Here is an 11,940-nt window from a genome sequence, read left to right on the forward strand (position 1 = left end):
ATTTATTATAATTATATTTCACTTTCTCTTGCACATTTGTACTGGTGTTGAATGAAGATATAGTGAACTTTGAATGTACAACACACATTCTGTTCCTAATTGTTTACGTCTGGATTGCTAAAGTTAGCATGTATGCCATCTCGCTTTTTAATATTTTTATCAAAATTCAGGATAGTCTAACCTCACATGTAGATTTGTAGACTACTGATAATTTGTCAGTGTCTTATTTTGTGTCTTATTCTGTTTATTTTCAGGCAGATAACATTACCTTCATGATAATACAAATCTGGGCTCCATATAATTTAGAGAAGTGTTCTTTAATATGTGCATTTGCATTGTACACCTTACTAAAATTAACAAAACATATTAATAATAATACAGAGGCCTATAAAGTATTCTTTGTCATTTCCTGTAGCTATTATTAATCATGTATTAACAATCCACATAGAAAAGGTCTGTTCTGTCTATATCGCCCACCATATCAGCAATCTGCGAATTTTCCCCCCTCAATCATTATCGGTCTCAAATGTCCCATATCGGTCGGCCTCTAGTAATTAGTGTGATTGATAAACAAGCTGATAGATGCATTAACTTAATGTTTATCAGATCAATGTTTGCAACAGGTTCCAAAATGCAGTTAGCTAATGTTTGATGTGTTTCACTAGCCAATCTCCTTCTGTGTTATGTCATTCTTGCTAGCTAGTATACTTTACTTTTATTCAACTTTTTAGAGTTTAGATGGTAAGTTGGACGTGCCTCGAGTGCAGTTGTCCAACTGCAAAGCTAACGTTAACTTAGCATAATTCAGGTCTGGATTGGAAGGTCAGGCAGCAAAGATTATTGTATACCCTGGATGTTATGTAGAGCATTAATAAAAAATAGAAGCAAAGATAATCTAACTGCCTTGTAGTTATAATGCATCTAACAGCCTGTTTATCAATCACATTAATTATGTCTGGAGTTTGCATCAGGGCAGAACAAGTAACTTACGCTAGAGAGAGGTACTGGCTCTCGTTCAGCCATGATCCAACGTTGGCACAATTTCACAGTATTTCACAGCGTTGTATTTTATGGTGGGAATCTTTTGTGCAATAATATTTTAGAAATCCAGTGCTGTGTACAGCAGTTCTGTTTCCAGAATAACACGTCTGTATCTTATCTTGTCCAGATTCTGGAGATCTACATTTCTTGTAGTATTTTTTTATAGAAAGAAACAGTGAGAAAGAGGGAGAGAGAGAGAGAATGCATCCTACTCATAGCTCCTACACTCAATGAGTATGAAGGGAGAAAAAGCAAGTGTCCTCCCCCAATGGGTCTCACTGTGGAAATATTCACAAGTTGGCTACTGAGGCAGCTCATAATGTTGTGGTAATGAAAATAAACAATTGTTGTTCACTGGCACACAGTTCTGGTTGGGAGTAGTTCTGTACATACACACAGATCACAGATTTCACAATCTGTTACCATGGTGACAGGAAGGACAAAATAATATATTTCGAAAGCATGTAGTGCATCTTGTCACCTTCATATAGTTCACACACTCACACCACGAACATACACTCCAGCCTTAATTGATCTTATCAAACAATCATTATCACTTTTATCTTCACTGCAAAGACCAAGTCTGCAGCAGGCCTTTTGACTGAGGCAAATAGATATAAGCATGTTTCTGTACTTTAGTGTGCTTCTTGTTTAATTCATGCTGAAGTGCAACCACCATATTTCCTATTGCAACATTAAAGGGGGATTCCGTAGTACTCTAGCTAGTGTTAGCATTGGAATAACAGCTCTGGAATAACATTTGCATCCATTGCATTTGAGGTCATTTCTAAAGTTATTTATTACTAGTAAAATATAATTGCTTTCCTAAAAACAAATGTCAGAATTCAAGAGAACAGACTTGTACAGTTAAGGACAGATTATTATTGTCCCTCATATCAATTATCTTTGGAGACCGTCTACGATTCACGTTATTTCTAAAGACAGTTATTACATTTATTAGAGAATTGCTTAGCATAAAATAAACCTCAATTATCTAGCGATACAGAATGTCATGGTAAAGGAAAGATTTGTTTTTGATGATTAAATTTAGCAAGTCCATGAATACTGTATTTGAAAAACTTGTTTTGATTCCAAGCAACAAAAGTCATGGTTTACGCAAAATCAACAACAATCGCTGTGCCAAGCTACCAAACGAATGAAGAAATATGCCCCCACCACTATAGCTGTGATAACAATGTAAATAAAATTACACCGCTGAAAGCTGTCCGTTAATAACATACGTTGACTACACACGTAATTTTAAGTTTGAGAGAAACTTATATGAGTTTCCTGTAAATTCCACTGATACTATTTTAGAGAGTGGTCTAAATGAATAATTCCTCACCTGTCCAACAAAAAAGAAGCAACATCGGCATCACTGCTCATGTTTTTATCCGTCATCAAATATTTCCACCTTGTGTTCCGTACCGATGTTTACTATAGTTTTTTGTCTTTGTCAGTCTTGCTGTCTTCTTGCTTTGGACCTTTTACGGCAGTACATCTACTGAATCTCCTGTTGTCTCAGCTGCTAAAGCACGACATTAAATATGTTCCAATGTTTTCGCTCGTCGCATCACCAAACAACACTCCTCTAAGCATAGACAAGCATATCTACACATGCGACAGCCAATGAGCCAATGATGCTCTTCTTCGACGTTAAGTGAAACACAGAGGACCATGTCATTTCAACATGGTGAAACACATTGAAGGATTGACCCGCACCATGTAGAATAAAAACACTTTTTATAGAAAACTATTATGAGTACAGTCTTCATGTCATGTGAGTGTACACCATTCAGACCATTCTTCATCCATCGTCAACCACTTATCCTGTGTACAGGGTCGCGGGGGGCTGGAGCCTATCCCAGCTAACATTGGGCGAAAGGCGGGGGACACCCTGGACAGGTCACCAGTCCATCACAGGGCCACACATAGACAGACATACACTCACACTCACCTCCACATCCACGGCAATTTTTTTGGAGACACCAATTAACCTAGCCTGCATGTCTTTTGGATGGTGGGAGGAAGCTGGAGTACCCGGAGAGAACCCACGCAGACACGGGGAGAACATGCAAACTCCACACAGAAAGGCCGGGGCAACCAGGGTTTGAACCCACGACCTTCTTGCTGTGAGGCGACAGTGCTAACCGCTGCACCACCGTGCCACCCTTCAGACCATTCTTCACAAAAACACAATTAATAAAATTTTTAAAACTTGTAAAATTAGCCCCAAATTACTGAATGCACCTCTAATGAAGCTATCTGCATCTAAAGGGATTAAGTCATCAATAGAGAGAGAGAGAGAGAGAGAGAGAGAGAGAGAGAGACATATCCTGATACTGACACATGTCTCTTATTCATGCCTCCTAAATTAATACATTTACATATATGATAAAAGATGACAGAGTATGTCAGAGTAACTCCCCAAAAAGAAAGATCCCATTTAAACCCTTGTGCATTTACAAGAAGAAAAATAAGACAATAAAAGAATACAAAATGAGTTGTAAAACTATAAATGACATCAGCCCCCAAAATAAGTAGGCCTATACGAAAAGCAAGCGCAAAATGAAGAAATATTAATATTCTTCTGTTCTCAAAGTGAAGGTTGAGTAAAATTGCATGCATTGCTGTCGTTTACGCATCTAGCCAAAGCTCCACATAGTTTCCTAAAAGCATCATATATTACAGAGTTATTACACTGTCTCGACTAGGTAGTTACATTTCTTGCAATCATGCATAGGCATGTTTTCGGATTGCATGGCATGCAAGACCAATAAAAAACACAAGGAAAGGCACTAACATGGTAAAGGAAACATGGTTACTTAAGAGTAGCAACTCAAAATCGAGGAAGTATTAACTTACCTTTTAAACTGAAGTTACAGCTGTTGTAGTGATTTCCACACCCGGAGGACAATTTAAAACTACGAAATGTATCCACGGGGCATCTTATCGACGACGTATTGCGCAAGAAAGACACGACAAGCAAAATATGTAGTACCCATGTGAAGTTGCAGCAGTTTTTAACGTAACAGACCTCGAAACAATAATGCGGAACACATTTAAATATCCAAACAAGCAGCCGTTACTCGTCTAAAAGAAATAAAACAAATAAATTCAGTAATTTATGACTCGTTTCATTGGTGAATCACAAACGCATCAGAGGATGCGCTTGCCCTCTCGCTCACTGTACAAATAAAACCTGCTGCTGTTGTGGGTTCGGCGAGCGCTTCAGAGCTGATAGTGACGTCAACCAATCAGCGGGGGAATCACCACTTTTAAGGGGCGGATCTATATCGCGAGAACTCCGTGCCAAAATCCAAGCGTCCGACCCACAGACCGACCGAATGTCTACAGCCGGGCATACACGGTGCGATATAGGACACTCGGGAAGTCGTGAGCCCCTGCACACTTTAGGAGTCAGTTTATCTGATAATCGTACAGATGCAGTGGTAAACGACTTAACGACCTGGCGAATTCTGAAGCAATTGCACTACACATTTTTGCACTATCATTATAAGACAGAGGAGGACATTGCTTTCATTCCTTGCAGCTTGCGATTTAGAAATAAAAAATAAGACCAGGGGCTGCATTAGCTGAAAACTCAACTGCAGATTTAAAGAATGTATGGATAATTATTTCAAATGATGTCCGACATTTGACAGATTCAGTTTTCGAAAGGAGGCTGTGTGATTTTATGACTGCATACATCAATCATAGTGACAGTATGTTGCTGCCAGTACTGCATGATAATAAAGCACACAAAATGAACAAGATTAAAACGACTCGTTTTTAATTCACACACCGTTTCTGACAGTTACACTTGGATTTAATCTAAAGGCATGACGTTTAGTGCAGAGTTATTTTAGGCTGCCAGGATTATTCAGTTTAGATGAAGACTATGTCCTTTGGTAACACTGTATTTTGATGGTCCCAAGTAGATATTTAACTGACTATAAGAGAATATTTAACTGACTATGTGACTTATCAATTGAATTGCTATAGCTAGTAAACAGTGTTTCAACAAACATTCAGTAGACTATCAATAGCCTGTATATAGATCTCTATTAATGATCTTTGAATGAACTGATGTTCTCAAAAAAATGTAAGTAAATAAGGCACTTTTCCACTGCACGCTACAGTTCAACTCTCCTCAACTCTGCTCGCTTTACATTTCTGAGCGTGCATTTCCACTGCAGTTTAGTGCCGCCTAAACGTGGGTGGGATTATAGGCTGTTAGTCATAGTTGCGCCGCCTCTACTGCCTTGACATCATCTTAAACGCGACACAAACTGACCAAAACAATAACAATAACTCATTGTGCTGCGTAAAGCAGTTGTTGCATGGTGATTTTACACAAGTGTAACAGTTAAATTGGCCTGGTTGTTTTAGAAGTAAGCTTATAGTAGCTGGTCAACTAAATAAAGTGAAGCTTTCAAGCAGAATATAGAGTTAACATAACAAAATGTACCATCCTCCATCGTGGCTGAGTCCAGAGCACTCTCCATCCCATCGCTCGCCGGTTTAGATAGAGTCCATTTGGTCGAACCACTTCCTCTTTTCCTATATGTTTCTGTAGTCACTTTTAAAAAATGTTTTACTTTTCCATACACCTGTTGGTAGGTTCGGTGGTAGCCGTGTACGGCCAACAGCTGAGACACTTCCTGAAAGACTTTATCGTTTCGCTCATCACTAACGAGTGGACCATCTGCACCTCGTTTAATGACCATGGCGTGGTTTTGCGCACAGCCATTTCTTTTTTTCACAATTCGAAAGTCATATGAACAAATGATACTGTTATCGCTTACTAACTGTAAAACTAGCGGGTTGATGTCACGTATCGGAAATCCATTGACGCTGCTAGTGACGACTCTCCCTGACCAATCAGTGATCTGCAGGATTTTAATGTCACATTTTGTATCAACTTGGCTCGCTTGGAACCTCGACCGAGGTGGTACTAAAAAAGGTATCAGGTACCAGGTACTATCCACAGTGGAAACCCCTAAAAAGCGAGCAGAGTCAAGTTGAGTCGAGTTGTAACGTGCAGTGGAATAGCCCCACAATAGAGATCTAAATACAGGCTACTGAAAGTCTACTGAATGTTTGTTGAAACACTGTTTATTTAAAAACATTTGTACATAAATACATAAATACAATCATGTCTTTGTATTTTTTCATATTATTTTATTATTCATACATACGTTTTATATAATTATTATTATTTGTTTTTTACAAATTGTTCATATTGTTATTTGTCAAACTGTTTCATTTTATGTTGTGTGCTATATTGTCTCACAAGTTATTAATGGTTTATATTTCAAGAAATTCCAGAATCTGGACAATTTCAATGGTCTTCAATGTCATGTTGCCATGATGTTGTGAAGAAGTAATTGCCCATTTGTAAATAAATAAATAAATAACATTAAAATACAAAGAATCCAAACATTATTTTCAAGATTTTTAAATTTCCTATTGTAAAACGTTCACACTCCATACAAAACACTCCAAATGAATAAATTGTTTTTAATGTTATTTGCACAGTATTCATATTGATAATTCTACATCTCAAATTGATCCATCAATCCACCATTCTTTATATAGTCAGTCTCTTTATCCCTCTTTCCAGGAAATCTAGAGAATCTCCACAAGACTTACACAATATGTGTGTTAACATGATTTTAGTGTGATAAAATAACTTACTAACCTTTTCTGTGTAAAGTTAAAGCCAAGTTTACTATTTTGTTACTATGACGATGTAATGTCAACAAACCTTATAATGACTGTAAAAATTATGATTTAAACAACTTTGCGGCTCAAATAACACACAAGTTTTAACAGAAGAATTAATACAAGTGCTGTTATATAATCATAAGCTTCTCATTTCTGTGTTTAAACCCTCAATAAAAATTGCCACATTCAATTTCATTGTCCCCATTTCAATCGATTGTAAATGCCTCTCTGCAACCTTGGTTTTTGCTTTTATTAAAGAAAAGGTGGGACATACTGTTTCGCTTGAGAAGTACAGTATGATGTTTGAGCTTGTTCTGCATTTCATAATGTTTTACTAGCCTCAGCTGGACAGATGATGAAACACTAGCTTGATTTAGAAATGCAAATCATATTCTCATAGTTATTCATGCAACTTAGAAACATAAATTATGCCCAGGTTGTCACCATGACAACACCAACAAAAATCTATGTACAAGCTATCAGAGAGAAAGACTTATCAGACTATTAACTGAATTCATTGCAAAGCTGTCAATTGAGCTCAAGAGCATTCAAGCCTTCAGTTTTACCCCACACACATTTCAGCAGCAATTACAGAAGTCAATTAACACATAAGCTGCACTGTCTCTTTCATCAAGTTAGCGTTGTTTGTAATGGATGATAAAGTAGAAACAGTGGACGAGTGTTCTGGGAATTGTTAGTCATAGTCAGGCATGTTGTGTATTATGGGTGTGTGTTTGTCAAGAAGTGCATATTTTTAGCACATTTCTGGGGTATTAATCACACCTCATCATTGAGAGAGTGTGTGTGTGTGTGTGTGTGTGTATGTGCGTTAGAGGACAGAGTATTAATTCATGTCAAGTGGGTTTGTGCATGACTGCACTGGAGATGTATGGGCTTTCAGCAGATATTAAATGCAAACAGTAAATAAGGCAGGATTCCTTTTTTAGTTTGCAGCCATCAGAACCAAACAAGGTATCCCAGGATATGGCCAAATGACACAGTTTGAGGGCTTTCCGGTTCCATGGAGGAATGTGGCTACAACGACACATAAACATTTGACAATCATGTATATTCATGTATGACTATATGTATAAAAATATGTATATTAACAGTGTATTGGATGATACTACATTTTGTGATTACATGGTTATAAAAGTACATGTGTATACAAAGTAGCAGTGCACAATTCAATTGAATACAACAAAACAAACCCTTCTCAATGCTATAGGTCAGTCAGTTTGTCATAAAGACAATGCTGCCATCTAGTGGACAGTTTCCTAAAATAAAAAGGTGCTGCTTGAGTATTTGTGTAGTCTGTTATTTGCAATAGTTTTCCTTTACTGTCACCTTGGAAACGATGATTTCAAATCTAGCTTTAAATTAAAATTGTATTTCTAGTTTACTAATAAGAACACAGCAATCATAACGATTTGGCATAAAAGTTTGTTCCAGAATGCTCAACTTCTAAAAAGATGTGCATGTGTGTAACAAGTTGTTTCATACAATATAGTTCAAGGATGTTTGTGCCACCTTACATTATAAATGTATTCCCAATTCAATTTTTGTGGAATACAAAAGGTCAATATAAACGGAAAAAATGTAAAATAATTGACTTTTAAAGAATGTAATCGAAAGATCTGTATTGATCGACAACCAGTTAATGAGATTATTATGAGTCTGAAAGTATTTAAGTTTGCGCATTAACACGTGCCACTTACACACGGTATGGCTCCAGAAGACTTGTAATATGATGCACAATTCACATACTTTAATGAATGTTTTGGGGTCTAAATGAATCAAAAGTAACTGTCATTGTATTGAAAAGACTGCTTGTGATATTCATTTTAACAATTCCTTTTGTGTTCCACATGAGAAAGAAAGTAGTACAAGTTTGGAACATCATAGAGTAAATTATAAAAAATAAATAAATAAAAAAGTCTAAATACATTTCTGTCATCTTGGAAAGATTTAGCATGTTAATGTGGGACATACTGATAATACTTTGGTCTTGGTTGAATAGATCTGATACACTGCTGCTGCAGATCAAGTATGAAGACTTGTTATTGCTAGAATATACACAAACATGTTGCTGCACAATTACACTTAAATACAATCCCCATGTAGCATATCTAGACAAGTGAAGCTGAGGAGGAGGAGGGTTTCAGAGAAAAACTAGTGAAATGTTCTTATCTACAAAACTGAACAATTTAAATGTTAGGCATAGAGAGAGTGCACATGTTGGCTACCAGATGTCAAAGGGCCTATTGGCGTACACGATGTGAGCTGATTGGTTTAACCTTTTCATGAGTAGTGTCCTGCAGTGCCCCCTGGAGTGGGTTATTTTTGCATGTGACACTGCACAGCCATTAGAGGGGGGCAGAGTGAAGATGAGAATTTTCTTTTACATTTTATTTACATTTTTAATTTCTTGTCATAAAAAATGACTGTTATAGTATAGTAAACATGTGAACAAATGGGTTATGTCTGTTGTACTCTTTTGGTTATTTTTATTTAGTTTTCGCTGCTGTAAATTGTTTTTGCAAATAATATCAGCAGTCTGGTTTGTCTATGCACAGTTTGACATTTCAGACATTGTGTGTGCGTGTGTGTGTGCATGTGTGTGCATGTGTGTGAGACAAGCACTAATGTAAACAGACATGGCTGCAAGCATCAGATAATCGTACTTGATCAGCATGTTTTCACTGTGAGTATACAAGTTTTAAACTGTTACCGTGGTGCTTTTGTGATAGTTTAGCTGTCTGTTTCAGAAAACAAACGTATTACATTCCTGAAAAAACAGTTTGAGTTGCTGTTTGTGTCAGTGAAAACCACATCTGCACCTAATCAGTAGACGTGGCTGTGTGCATGGGAAGATCGTATTTAGATATGACGGCTGTGCATATACAAGATGTGAAATGTTATTGTGGTACTTTGGTGACAATATGGCTGTTTGTAAAATACATTAAAAATATTATGTGCTTGAAAAGACTCTTTGAGTAGCTGTCTGTCTGATGAATGACAACTGCTACTAATGTAAAAGAATGGCAGCACAGCCTGTGTTGGCGCGAAAACTGATTTGAATCTGGCAGCTTGTAACATAATTGGCTGTTGCAGAAACACATATGTGTGACACTACTCTGTAGGGCCCAGTAAGAAAGGGTTAATGTATCACATTTGAGCATACAGACTAGGTAACAAATAACACGTTTAAAGAACCTATCATCTTGCGCCATGTAGAGTTTCATGGCTGAATTTTATATATTTGTGGTTCATTGACAGTGAATATTTAAAAATGTATAATAAATATTAGATATTATAGAGTAATATCTGACAAGAAAACATTCTTCTTGGTACATTGCCATGTGAAGGTCACACAGCTAAAACCACAGAAAGAATTAAATTCTCTCTCTTTTTTTTTTTTTTTTACTTTTGACAATGACTACATTACAGATAGCAGTCATTCTTAAGCTCTGTGAATGCAGAGGTGGTGCAGACACTGGAATAATGCTCAAAGGATGTACCCAAATGCTCAAGGACAACCAGTGGGCTGACACACTGCTGCTTTGAGACTTCCTTTTCACTTGTTTGAAAGAGGTTCGGAGTGAAAATAAATGAAAATAAAATTGTTATCTGTGTAGCTAAGGTCATTCTTGCACTTTCCAATAAAAACAGGCAAAAAGTCTTACTTGGAATTCTTTTCTCGCTGAACATGGCAGGCATATGTATAAACCAAAGCTAAAAATCATTGAATAGATAACACACTCACAAAGAGCAGATACTAACTGCTGAAATCTATATATACTATACATTTTTATCTTTATATAAGTAGAAATTTACAGTACTATGCAAAGGTTTTAGGCACTTGTGAATAATGTTGCATAGTGAGGATTTCTTCAAAAATAATAGTATAAATTGTTTTTATTTATCAATTAACATCATACAAAGTCTAGTAAACATAAAAAGCTAAATCAATATTCAGTGTGAACACCTTTGCCTTTAAAACAGCACCAATTTTCTTTGGTACACCTGGACACAGTTTTTCTTGGTTGTTGGCAGATGGGATGTTCCAAGCTTCTTGGAGAATTCGCCACAGTTCTTCTATCTATTTAGGCTGTCTCAATTGCTTCTTTCTCTTGTTGTAATCTAAGACTGACACAATGTTCAGTGAGGGGCTCTGTGGGTGCCATGACCATGACCGTAGCCAACTATGAGGTCACCGAGGTCTGGACCTCGAATGGGAATATACATTTATTTATATTCAAAAATATTTTGAGGCTATGTACAACTGAATAAAAATAAATAAGCGGTTGAGAAGTGGTGTTGATTCAGTATTCAGCTGGTCATATGATTCTAAAATGGCCCATGAGGGTGCCCCTGCCCCATGTAGAATAAAACAGATTAAAAGGTTACTAATATGACTAAAAGTGCTCATCTCATGTGAGTTGTCATGATTTTATGCATATGTTTCAAAATTATAATTAATTTCTTCAGGAGTAAAACTTTTTTAAAGGGGAAACATTTTGCACCTTTAAAGAATTAAGAGTCTGGCAAAAATTATCAAAAAAATATTATTTTTTTGATAATATTAATATTATTAACACAGTACTAGATAAATTAGTTGTTAATTAACTTTTGCTGTTTTTCCATAGTTAATATGAGTACATTTTGCTAATGCTTTATTTTCAAATGTGCAATTTCTATGTGACAAAAATTCAGTATTAATATTGTTAACTGCATTTGCAATCAAATTTTATTTTTCAGTATTATTATTGTTTCTGTCCTAAAATTGTTATATTTAATTTGTTGATGTATAGAATATGTTGCATGTGTAGGTATAATTTTGGTAAAAGTCTTGACACCTCACCGTGGACCTCACTAATTTTCAAACCCTGGCTACGGCCCTGGCCATGACATCTGTTACAGGACTCCCTGTTCTTCTATTTGCAAAAGTAATGTTTGGGAGTCTAAAATGTGTTTTTCCTATTGACACACTAAAGCTGAAGATATACATAACCATCTTAAGACAAATGCTTTTGTGAAACATCTTATGTGCCTAAAACGTTTGCAGTACTCTATATTCCCTATAGAAATGTTCTAATAAAATTCTAATAAAATGTAATCATATTTAGAATTTCTATGACTTTCCATAACTTTTATTTTATTAATTTA

General features: G+C 36.2%; 1 protein-coding gene across 6 annotated transcripts in view; it reads right to left on the minus strand.

Annotated features, from left to right (window-relative positions):
- LOC127657839 (oxysterol-binding protein-related protein 3-like) overlaps window positions 1-5,860 on the minus strand; it is a 116,486-nt gene extending 110,626 nt beyond the window's left edge. For 4 of the 6 annotated variants that reach the window (XM_052146775.1, XM_052146774.1, XM_052146773.1 and 1 more), the window contains exon 1: window positions 3,907-4,247. The gene's annotated coding sequence lies outside the window, so the exon portion shown is untranslated. Of the gene's footprint in view, window positions 1-2,998; window positions 3,225-3,906; window positions 4,248-5,512 lie in introns of those variants that run through there. The other 2 variants (XM_052146772.1, XM_052146771.1) reach the window with 2 other exon arrangements.
- Between the last annotated feature and the right edge of the window lie 6,080 nt (window positions 5,861-11,940).

This window comes from Xyrauchen texanus, chromosome 17 (assembly GCF_025860055.1).
Source record: "Xyrauchen texanus isolate HMW12.3.18 chromosome 17, RBS_HiC_50CHRs, whole genome shotgun sequence".
NCBI lineage: Eukaryota > Metazoa > Chordata > Actinopteri > Cypriniformes > Catostomidae > Xyrauchen > Xyrauchen texanus.